Raw genomic sequence first — 11,251 nt, 5'->3', positions numbered from 1 at the left:
TGCAGATTCTATGGTCCGAATGGCCACCTTCTGCACTGTAAATTCTGTGATTCTTAATGTGCTAAATTGGGGGAAGGCTAATTATAACAATATTAGGCGGGAACTGAAGAACATAGATTGGGGGCGGATGTTTGAGGGCAAATCAACATCTGACATGTGGGAGGCTTTCAAGTGGCAGTTGAAAGGAATACAGGACCGGCATGTTCCTGTGAGGAAGAAAGATAAATACGGCAATTTTCGGGAACCTTGGATGACGAGTGATATTGTATGTCTCGTCAAAAAGAAAAAGGAGGCATTTGTCAGGGCTAAAAGGCTGGGAACAGACGAAGCCTGCGTGGAATATAAGGAAAGTAGGAAGGAACTTAAGCAAGGAGTCAGGAGGGCTAGAAGGGGTCACGAAAAGTCATTGGCAAATAGGGTTAAGGAAAATCCCAAGGCTTTTTACACGTACATAAAAAGCAAGAGGGTAGCCAGGGAAAGGGTTGGCCCACTGAAGGATAGGCAAGGGAATCTATGTGTGGAGCCAGAGGAAATGGGCGAGGTACTAAATGAATACTTTGCATCAGTATTCACCAAAGAGAAGGAATTGGTAGATGTTGAGTCTGGAGAAGGGGGTGTAGATAGCCTGGGTCACATTGTGATCCAAAAAGACGAGGTGTTGGGTGTCTTAAAAAATATTAAGGTAGATAAGTCCCCAGGGCCTGATGGAATCTACCCCAGAATACTGAAGGAGGCTGGAGAGGAAATTGCTGAGGCCTTGACAGAAATCTTTGGATCCTCGCTGTCTTAAGGGGATGTCCCGGAGGACTGGAGAATAGCCAATGTTGTTCCTCTGTTTAAGAAGGGTAGCAAGGATAATCCCGGGAACTACAGGCCGGTGAGCCTTACTTCAGTGGTAGGGAAATTACTGGAGAGAATTCTTCGAGACAGGATCTACTCCCATTTGGAAGCAAATGGATGTATTAGTGAGAGGCAGCACGGTTTTGTGAAGGGGAGGTCGTGTCTCACTAACTTGATAGAGTTTTTCGAGGAGGTCACTAAGATGATTGATGCAGGTAGGGCAGTAGATGTTGTCTATATGGACTTCAGTAAGGCCTTTGACAAGGTCCCTCATGGTAGACTAGTACAAAAGGTGAAGTCACACGGGATCAGGGGTGAGCTGGCAAGGTGGATACAGAACTGGCTAGGCCATAGAAGGCAGAGAGTAGCAATGGAGGGATGCTTTTCTAATTGGAGGGCTGTGACCAGTGGTGTTCCACAGGGATCAGTCCTGGGACCTTTGCTCTTTGTAGTATATATAAATGATTTGGAGGAAAATGTAACTGGTCTGATTAGTAAGTTTGCAGACGACACAAAGGTTGGTGGAATTGCGGATAGCGATGAGGACTGTCGGAGGATACAGCACGATTTAGATTGTCTGGAGACTTGGGCGGAGAGATGGCAGATGGAGTTTAATCCGGACAAATGTGAGGTAATGCATTTTGGAAGGTCTAATGCAGGTAGGGAATATACAGTGAATGGTAGAACCCTCAAGAGTATTGAAAGTCAAAGAGATCTAGGAGTACAGGTCCACAGGTCATTGAAAGGGGCAACACAGGTGGAGAAGGTAGTCAAGAAGGCATACGGCATGCTTGCCTTCATTGGCCGGGGCATTGAGTATAAGAATTGGCAAGTCATGTTGCAGCTGTATAGAACCTTAGTTAGGCCACACTTGGAGTATAGTGTTCAATTCTGGTCGCCACACTACCAGAAGGATGTGGAGGCTTTAGAGAGGGTGCAGAAGAGATTTACCAGAATGTTGCCTGGTATGGAGGGCATTAGCTATGAGGAGCGGTTGAATAAACTCGGTTTGTTCTCACTGGAACGAAGGAGGTTGAGGGGAGACCTGATAGAGGTATACAAAATTATGAGGGGCATAGACAGAGTGGATAGTCAGAGGCTTTTCCCCAGGGTAGAGGGGTCAATTACTAGGGGGCATAGGTTTAAGGTGAGAGGGGCAAGGTTTAGAGTAGATGTACGAGGCAAGTTTTTTACGCAGAGGGTAGTGGGTGCCTGGAACTCGCTATCGGAGGAGGTAGTGGAAGCAGGGACGATAGGGACATTTAAGGGGCATCTTGACAAATATATGAATAGGATGGGAATAGAAGGATACAGACCCAGGAAGTGTAGAAGATTGTAGTTTAGTCGGGCAGCGTGGTCGGCACGGGCTTGGAGGGCCGAAGGGCCTGTTCCTGTGCTGTACATTTCTTTGTTCTTTGTTCTTTGAAATGGCCCAATTGATTGGGGCCAAGGTCAAGGCCCGCACAAAAACACGCGAAGCCTCCTTCGGGTATAAGAAGAAGGCTCCAAGAGAGAATCGCTCTCTTGGAATCGGCTCTCAAAGCAGAGAGACACTTCCACCAGCTACACCAGAAACAAGTAAGTCCAAGCTCAACGCTCGCTACCAGACGGACGATCTTAGCTGTTCCCCTCCACCACTTCGACCCCAGCAGCCTCAGAACCGAACAACGGCCATTGTTCCTCTGACTGAGCGGGCACCCGTAGCTAAGTATAGGCTTTAGCAGTAGTGATAGTTTAGTCTGTAGTATTTCGTGCATGAGCAGATATTGCTGTATATGTAAATAAATAGTATTAACTTTGAACTAACTAACTGGTGTACCGACTCTTTGACCAGTATTCGGGTTTGAACCTTGTGGCGGTATCGAAAGACACCTGGAGACTCTAAAGCAAACGTAATTAGAATTAAGGAAGGCGACCATATTGATCGCAAAAAGTGCAGAGGATACTGGAAGTCTGCAGAGGGATTTGGATAGGCTAAGTGAATGGGCTAGGGTCTGGCAGATGGAATACAATGTTGACAAATGTGAGGTTATCCATTTTGGTAGGAATAACAGCAAAAGGGATTATTATTTAAATGATAAAATATTAAAACATGCTGCTGTGCAGAGAGACCTGGGTGTGCTGGTGCATGAGTCACAAAAAGTTGGTTTACAGGTGCAACAGGTGATTAAGAAGGCAAATGGAATATTGTTATTTATTGCTAGAGGTATGGAGTTTAAGACTAGGGAGGTTATGCTGCAATTGTATAAGGTGGTAGTGAGGCCACACCTGGAGTATTGTGTTCAGTTTTGGTCTCCTTACTTGAGAAAGGATGTTCTGGCACTGGAGGGTGTGCAGAGGAGATTCACTAGGTTAATCCCAGAGCTGAAGGGGTTGGATTACAAGGAGAGGTTGAGTAGGCTGGGACTGTACTCGTTGGAATTTAGAAGGATGAGGGGGGAATCTTATAAAAACATATAAAATTATGAAGGGAATAGAAAGGATAGATGCGGGCAGGTTGTTTCCACTGGCGGGTGAAAGCAGAACTAGGGGGCATAGACTCAAAATAAGAGGAAGTAGATTTAGGACTGAGTTTAGGAGGAACTTCTTCACCCAAAGGGTTGTGAATCTATGGAATTCCTTGCCCAGTGAAGCAGTAGAGGCTCCTTCATTAAATGTTTTTAAGATAAAGATAGATAGTTTTTTGAAGAATAAAGGGATTAAGGGTTATGGTGTTCGGGCCGGAAAGTGGAGCTGAGTCCACAAAGATCAACCATGATCTCATTGAATGGCGGAACAGGCTCGAGGGGCCAGGTGGCCTACTCCTGCTCCTAGTTCTTATGTTATATTTAGAAACAACCAAAGAGAGCAACAGTACAGGATCTGGGGTATGGTGAGGGGGCCCCACTTTGGCTGGGAGTGCATGGGCAGGGCGTTCTAGGTGGCGGGGGAGGAAATCACTGGGGAGTGGAGGATGTCGGGATGGGAGGTACCACTGTTCACCAATCTAACACCCGCTCCCAATGCCTTACAGTTATTGAACGCTATGGCAAGGATTTTGGACCCAGCAGAACAGGCCCTAGTGGTGCTGGTAGTCTGGGCGGCCAGGCGCCAGAGACAGTGGCAGCAGCAGAGTCTGCGGATGCTCGAGGTGGCAGACCAAGTGCTGGACCCGCCCCATATCCTGAGGACCTCGCCGCCCATCAGGCCAGGGAGGAACCCAGAGGAGGTGTCCCGCAACGGCGTCGCTGGTCATTCAAAGATATGATGGGCAGCACGTGCCTTAGGAGGCTCTGCCTCAACAAATAGACGGTGCAGCACCAGTGCCATGTCATCGCGGGCTTGGCACCACGTGGAAGAGGAGGGCACCCACCTTCTGTGGCCGTTAAGGTCACCGCAGCCCTGAACGTTTACACCTCAGGATCCTTCCAGGGCTCAAGCAGGGACCTGTGTGGCATCTCAGGGGCCATACCCTACAGGTGCATCCGACAGGCTGCAAATGCCCTGTTTTCCCAGGCGGAAAACTGCATCATCTTTGACATGGACCAAGCCCAACAGGATGCCCGGGGCAGCAGGATTCTCTGCCATCGCCGGGATGCCACAGGTCCACGGTGTAGTGGATGGCACGTATATTACCATGTGTTCACCAGGCCATCTGAGAATGTCCTAGGTTAACAGAAAGGAGTTCCATGCCCTGATCATGCAGCTCGTGTGCAACCACCCGATGAAAATAATGCACATGTATGCATGCTTCCTGGGGAGAGTCCACGACAGCTACATCCTGGGGCAGACGGTCATCCCCGGCATCTTCGAGGATCACCTCGGGATGGTTGGCTAGCTCTTGGGGGATAAGAGGTACCCATTGAAGACTTGGCTAATGACACCAGTACGGAGGCTGGAGATAGAAGCGGAGACCCAGTACAACGAGGCCCATGCGGCCACCCGGCTGTCATTGAGCAGTGCTTCGGGCTCCTCACGATGTGGTTCCAATTCTTCGACCACTCCAGTGGTACACTGAAGTACACCCCCTAGAGGATCACCCGCTTTGTGGTGGTCTGCTGTGTCCTCCACAACCTCACACAGCAGCTAGGTGACAAGATGGAGATTGGTGATGAGGAACATGTGGTCACCTCTGAGGAGGAGGAGGATGAGGAGGAGAACGAGAATGGTGAGGCGACGCCGGACCAGCAGGGGCTGGAGGATGTGACCAGGGAGGAACCAGATGACCAGTCGGCAGCTGCAGGGCAGGGGACAACAGCGAGGACCTGCGGGAGAATGAACAAGTGGTCAGTGGGAGGGAAAGGTCAGTCAGTAAGGCAATAACAACTCATATTTGACAGATCCTCTGGGTGGGGCTGGGTGGTTCCTAATCTCTGTGGCTTCCGCCACCCTCGGCATTGGTGGCCGCCTGTCCTCGGCCACCCCAGTCACCTCCAGGGCCCGCTCCTCGAAGGTGGTATTATGGGCCAGGGTTTAGAGAACCCCAAAGTGTATCAGGGGGTTCGCCTGACCCATAATTTTTCATAGATTTTGGTTATGGGAAGCACACGGGCCTACTTACCAGGTATGTTGCAACAGAGATCTAAAGTACTTTTAAAACAAAACCATGTTTATTTATCAATCCAGTTAACACTTTATAAACGCAGTAAACATCTTAACAACTATCAACACCAATAATCCCCACAGATACAATATTCTATAAGTAACCCTTCCTAACTTTCCTAACAACATCCATAAGTTCTAAAGACACTTTTTACAGAAAGACAGCAGGTTTAAATACGCTACAGAAACCGGTATTACTTCGAAATCCTCAAATGAGCTGAAGACAGTCTGTAGCCTGTAGAGAGAGATCATTATACAACTGCTTACTTTGCCTGCAGCTATCCAACTCTGAAAACGAAACTAAAACACGCTGTAGCTACCTGCTCAAAAACTAAAGTAAAGCAGACAGACAGCCCAGCTCCACCCACACTCTGACATCACTGCAGCTTTTTAATAAACATCCATTTTTTAAAGGTACTCTCACATGACAGTGGTGAGGATTCTTAAGTCCGGCACCCCGCCGCCAGTCTGGGCCCACTCCCGACGGTTGTGAGAGAGCTTATCCTGAGGAGACACAGAGAGGACATCGTTAGCCACATGCGTGGTTCACAATGGTAGGAGGGTGTGTGTGAAGGAAGAATGGGGATGTTGAAGGGAGAGGGGGAGTGAAGGGAGAGTTGGAGGTCGCAAGGAGAGTTGCGGGGGGGGGGGGGGGTGGATGCTCGTGTGGGGGTGGAAAGGTCTCCGGGGGATGGGGGGGGGGGGGGCGGTCATTGGTGTCTACTTACCCATGCTGCCCAGTGTAGGTCATTGACCTTTTTATGGTTCTGGACGCCAGTTCCCCCTGGTCACGCTCCCAGATCTTACAGCTGTCGCCACCTCATCCCAGGCAGCACTGACTGCCCTGTGGCTCACCCTCTGGTACCCCCGGGGGCAACAGGACATCCCTCCAGGCCTCCAACACATCTAGGAGCCTTTCCAGGTCCACATCGCTGAGTCTTGGGTTTGGTCTCCTCGGTGCTATTATTGCGACCTGACTGGGGTTGGCTGAGCAAGTGCAGCTTAAGTGCTGCTCGACCTTGTTAGTGGGGGGCTGGTGAGCGCAGTGCTGGTGAATCACCTTAATTTGTGGCGAGAAGCCCGTGAGGCCTCGTTTAGTGGACAAATTAACATTGAATAACATTGCCAGCCTCGCTGGCAGTTCCCACTCGTTACCACACCTCGAAACCTTTCCAGAGAATCGCGCCCAGAGTGTATAAATATAAGAATGCAGCAGCAATGAGGGTCAAAGTAGGCCAAATCAATAAAAAGACAGAAAAGGTTTTTTAGCTGAATGCTCGCCGCATTGCTAACAAAGTGGATGAATTGATGACAGAAATAGAAATAAAAGAGTTTATGATAGCTATTTCAGAGAAGAGGAGGCAAGGTGACCAAGTCACTTCAAGGGTACTTGACATTTTGTAAGAATGAGAGGAAAGGAAGAGAAGTTGGGAGAGCTTTGTTAATAAAAGGTGAGATCAATAGAATCGTGAAAAATTATCTTGGTCCAGAACATCAAGGTGTAGAATCTGTTTGAGTAGGGATAAGACAAAACAAAGGAAATACATCATTGGTGGTCGTAGTTTATAGGCTCCCTAACAATGGTTGTACAGTGAGACAGAGTATATATATGGACATTGGTAGACTGCACCCGAGTTCTGTGTATAGTTTCGCTATCCTTACTAAAGGAGGGACTTACTTTGTATTGAAAGCAGTTTGGAGAAGGTTCACTAGGCTGATCCCTGGGATGAAGGCTTTGTCTTCTGGAGAAAGGTTGAGCAGGTTGGGCCTATGCTCATTGTAGTTCAGATTTATGAGACTCCAGCGAGCAGTGGAGACAGAGTCATTGCGGATGTATCCAAGGCGGAGTTCGACTATTTTTGATTGACAAGCGAACTAAGGATTATGTGTGAAAGTGGAGTTCCCGTCACAATCAGATTAACCATTATCTTCTTGACTGGCAGAGCAGGCTTGAGGGGTAGATTGGGCCACTCCAGTTCCTAGGGTCTGGTTTAGCACAGTGGGCTAAACAGCTGGCTTGTAATGTAGAACAAGACCAGCAGTGCGAGTTCAATTCCCGTACCGGCCTCCCCGAACAGGTGCTGGAATGTGGTGACTAGGGTCTTTTCACTGAACTTCATTGAAGCCTACTTGTGACAATAAGATTATTCTTAATTCTTACGTTCTTAACTTCTTATGAATACAGACCTCAGATTGACCTGGAAGAGATTGCTTGTTTAGTGCAAAATTAAGGCTGTTTTGTTAGCCTGCAGGTCCACTAGAAAACATGTGGAAGCTGCTGAATCACATTTCACATGAAATTTTTACAACCAGCAAGTGAAGGTGATTCTCGCCCCGTTAATCCAGCAGATCTCAAGACTTGGGATAGCTGAGCTAGGATTCACATCAAGGGAATTCACAAATCTACATTTGAATGTATGGAAAATATTGCAAAAGATATACAAATTTGCTATTAAATAATGTTTTTTTAAAAAGCTTCAGGGATTTAAGCTTTAGGGCAGCATGGTAGCATTGTGGATAGCACAATTGCTTCACAGCTCCAGGGTCCCGGGTTCAATTCCGGCTTGGGTCACTGTCTGTGCGGAGTCTGCACATCCTCCCCGTGTGCGCGTGGGTTTTCTCCGGGTGCTCCGGTTTCCTCCTACAGTCCAAAGATGTGCGGGTTAGGTGGATTGGCCATGATACATTGCCCTTAGTGTCCAAAATTGCCCTTAGTGTTGGGTGGGGTTGCTGGGTTATGGGGATAGGGTGGAGGTGTGGACCTTGGGTAGGGCGCTCTTTCCAAGAGCCGGTGCAGACTCGATGGGCCGAATGGCCTCCTTCTGCACTGTAAATTCTATGATCTATGATTTCCTGTCAGTTCTTCAAGTCTCCGTGTAACAATCACCATTTTCTGGTCAAGATGGTGGGGAGATGATCTCTTCAGCTTGTTGCCAGGAGCAGAGTTAGGACACCTCGAGCGACTCAGATTTTCATGTTCCTCTTTCCCCACCTACCAAGAGTCATCAGCTTTGACACATCCAAGACTGGAACTCAGATCATGTGGGGAGTCTAAGGAAAACATTAAGTTTCTTTATTCAGTCTTCCTATCATTAAAATATTTCTCTTTCATCAAATTAATAAAGCTTCAGAAAAAGAAAGATTAGCATTTATATGGCACGTATCACTACCACAGATATCTCAAAGCACTTTACAGCCAATTAGCTATTTTATTGAAGCATAGTCACTGTTGCAATGTAGGAAACATGGTGACCATTTTGTGCACAGCAAGCTCCAATAGCAATGTGATAATGACCAGATAATCCGTTTTTGCGATGTTGATTGAGGGACAAATATTGACCAGGATACAGCCTATAACTCCCGTGTTCATCTTCAAAACAATGTCATGGGATCTTTTACATCCACCCAAGAGGGTAAGCAGGACCCCGGTTTAACGACTTGTCTGAAAGATTACACATTTGACAATGCAGCACCCCCTCAGTACTGCACTGGAGTATAAGCCTTGATATTTCTGCTGAAGTCCTGAAGTGAGGCCTCAATCCGGAATCTTCTGATTCAGTGCTGGGAGTGCTTTCAGTTGAACCATGGCTGACATGACTCTCTGAAACAGTCAGGCTCTGAGCACATATTAGCGTGTTTTAAATGGAGACAATCTCATGAAAAAAGTATTGAAAACATTGTTTCCTGCTTGAGGATGGAGACGAGCCTTGTGTAATTAGTACAAAACTATCTCAGTGATCCAGTCCAACATGATTGAAGTCCTTCTGTAAAGTGCTTGTAAACCAGCATAAAAGTCTTGACAAAGACAATTTCCCTTTAACAATTCTACCGACTTAGTCTGTAGAAGTGGTTTGAGCTGGACCACGCGAACTTACTTTGATTCAAATGTCAACAGATTACTTAACTCCTGAAGCCAATGAGACAAATGTTTTATATACAAAACATATTTATATACATAAATATATGAATGCACTGCTTCAAGGGGTGGCGGAAGCAGGTTCAATGATAAATTTCAAATGGGAAGTAAATAAATGCTTGAAGGAGAGAAGACTGCAGGCCTATAGGGGAGACAGCAGAGAAGTGGATGAATTGGACAGGTCTTTCCAAATTAAAACAGGCAAACTGAACTAAATGCTGGATGAGGTGGTGGAAGCAGCTACAATAGTGAAGTTTAAGGGACGTCTTGACAAATACAAGAATAGGATGGGAATAAAGGGGTAGGGACCCCGGAAGTGTAGAAGGTTTTAGGTTAGATGGGCAGCATGATTGGCGCAGGCTTGGAGGGCCAAAGGGCCTGTTCCTGTGCTGTACTTTTTTTTGTTCTTTGATTTAATTCAGTGTTGTAAGATTGTCTGATTCTATATTGCTGCGCCCTCTGGATGGAAATAAGCTGCTAGAAAACCAGGATTTGTCCCTCCTGCCCACTCACTCAGCTGTGAGAGACACCCGGCCACTGTCAAGACATCACGGACCAAATACAGTCCTTTCTTTCCAGTCTGGATCAAATAACATTGACATAAACATAACCCAATTTCTGTAAAGGGACCTGGTTGCAAAATGTTATTGGAGCATTGTAGCGCACAAAGACTCCGTGAGACGAATAGAGTGAAGTCGATGAGGCTTTATTAAGCGTGTCTGTTCCCCAGCAGCCCGATAGTAAACTGACCTGCGGGGGAAGGCACCGGCTTCTTATACTTCGCCTTCAGGGCGGAGCTTGAGGTCAACGGCCAACCAGGACCCGGGATCTGTCAGCCAATGACATTAGGGCTTCCAGTCCCACATGACCCCCAATACATACTACCACAAGCAGCTAGCAATCAGATGCAAAACATTATACCATAAATACAGGTCATCACACAACATAACGCCTTGCCCACTAGATCAACAGGGAATTAGATGTAGCCAAATAAGCACCATCACAAGATCACTGCTATGCTACCGATCCCAGTAGACTATAAAGGAATAAGGCACAGCTCATTAACAACTTGTATTTAAATGGCACCTTTAATGCAGGAACACCAGGCAGGAGGAAATAAATGGGCACCAAGCCCTTAAGGAAGAGTGTACAGCATTGTCTGACAGCTTGGTTGAAGAAATGTTGAAGAAAGCAGGGAGGTATTGCAAGAGTTCCAATGGGGGTCAAAGCAGTGGAGGCTTCTCCCACTGAATTGGCCACAGGGGAGGAGTGGGTTGCACATGAAGCCAGAGTCAGAAGAATGAACAGGCAGGCAAAGACAAGGCGGGTGTGGTCATGGAGCAGTTTGAAGATGGACAGGGATTTTCAATTTAAGCCTTTCGGGTTCAGCTAACCAATACAGATCAGTCAGTTTGGAAAGACAAGTCAACAAGGTTTTACTTGCAACAGGCGTGGTAGGGAATTTTTGGGATGATTTAGAGTTGATGCCATGAGGAAAATGAAAGACCAGCAAGACATTGGGTAGTCATGGCTCGCGGAAAGGAAAGTGTGCAAAATGACCTCACCAGCAGCAGGGTAAAGTGCGGATAATATCATATTGGTAGAAGTAAATTATCTTGGCATTAATCAATGCTCAAGATGAGTTTTATTTCCGTTCTTGGAATATGGGCATTGCTGGCATTGATTGACCTGTCTCTAGTTGTCTTTGGGACATTTGTGGTGAGCATCTTCACACAATATGGTCAATGTACGGCAACAATGCTGCTAGCAAGAGTTCCAGAATTTGAAACCAGTGACAAAGAAGGAATGGTATATATGTCTAAGCTGAGACAGTGTGTGATTTCAAGGTGAACTTGTGTATGTTGAGAAAGTCTGTTATGAGAAGTTGAACTTGTTCAAGTTGAGATGGTGAGT

The sequence above is a fragment of the Scyliorhinus torazame genome, chromosome 10 (assembly GCF_047496885.1).
Source record: "Scyliorhinus torazame isolate Kashiwa2021f chromosome 10, sScyTor2.1, whole genome shotgun sequence".
Lineage (NCBI taxonomy): Eukaryota > Metazoa > Chordata > Chondrichthyes > Carcharhiniformes > Scyliorhinidae > Scyliorhinus > Scyliorhinus torazame.
The sequence above is the reverse complement of the archived record's forward strand: the minus strand, read 5'-3'. Positions refer to the sequence as shown.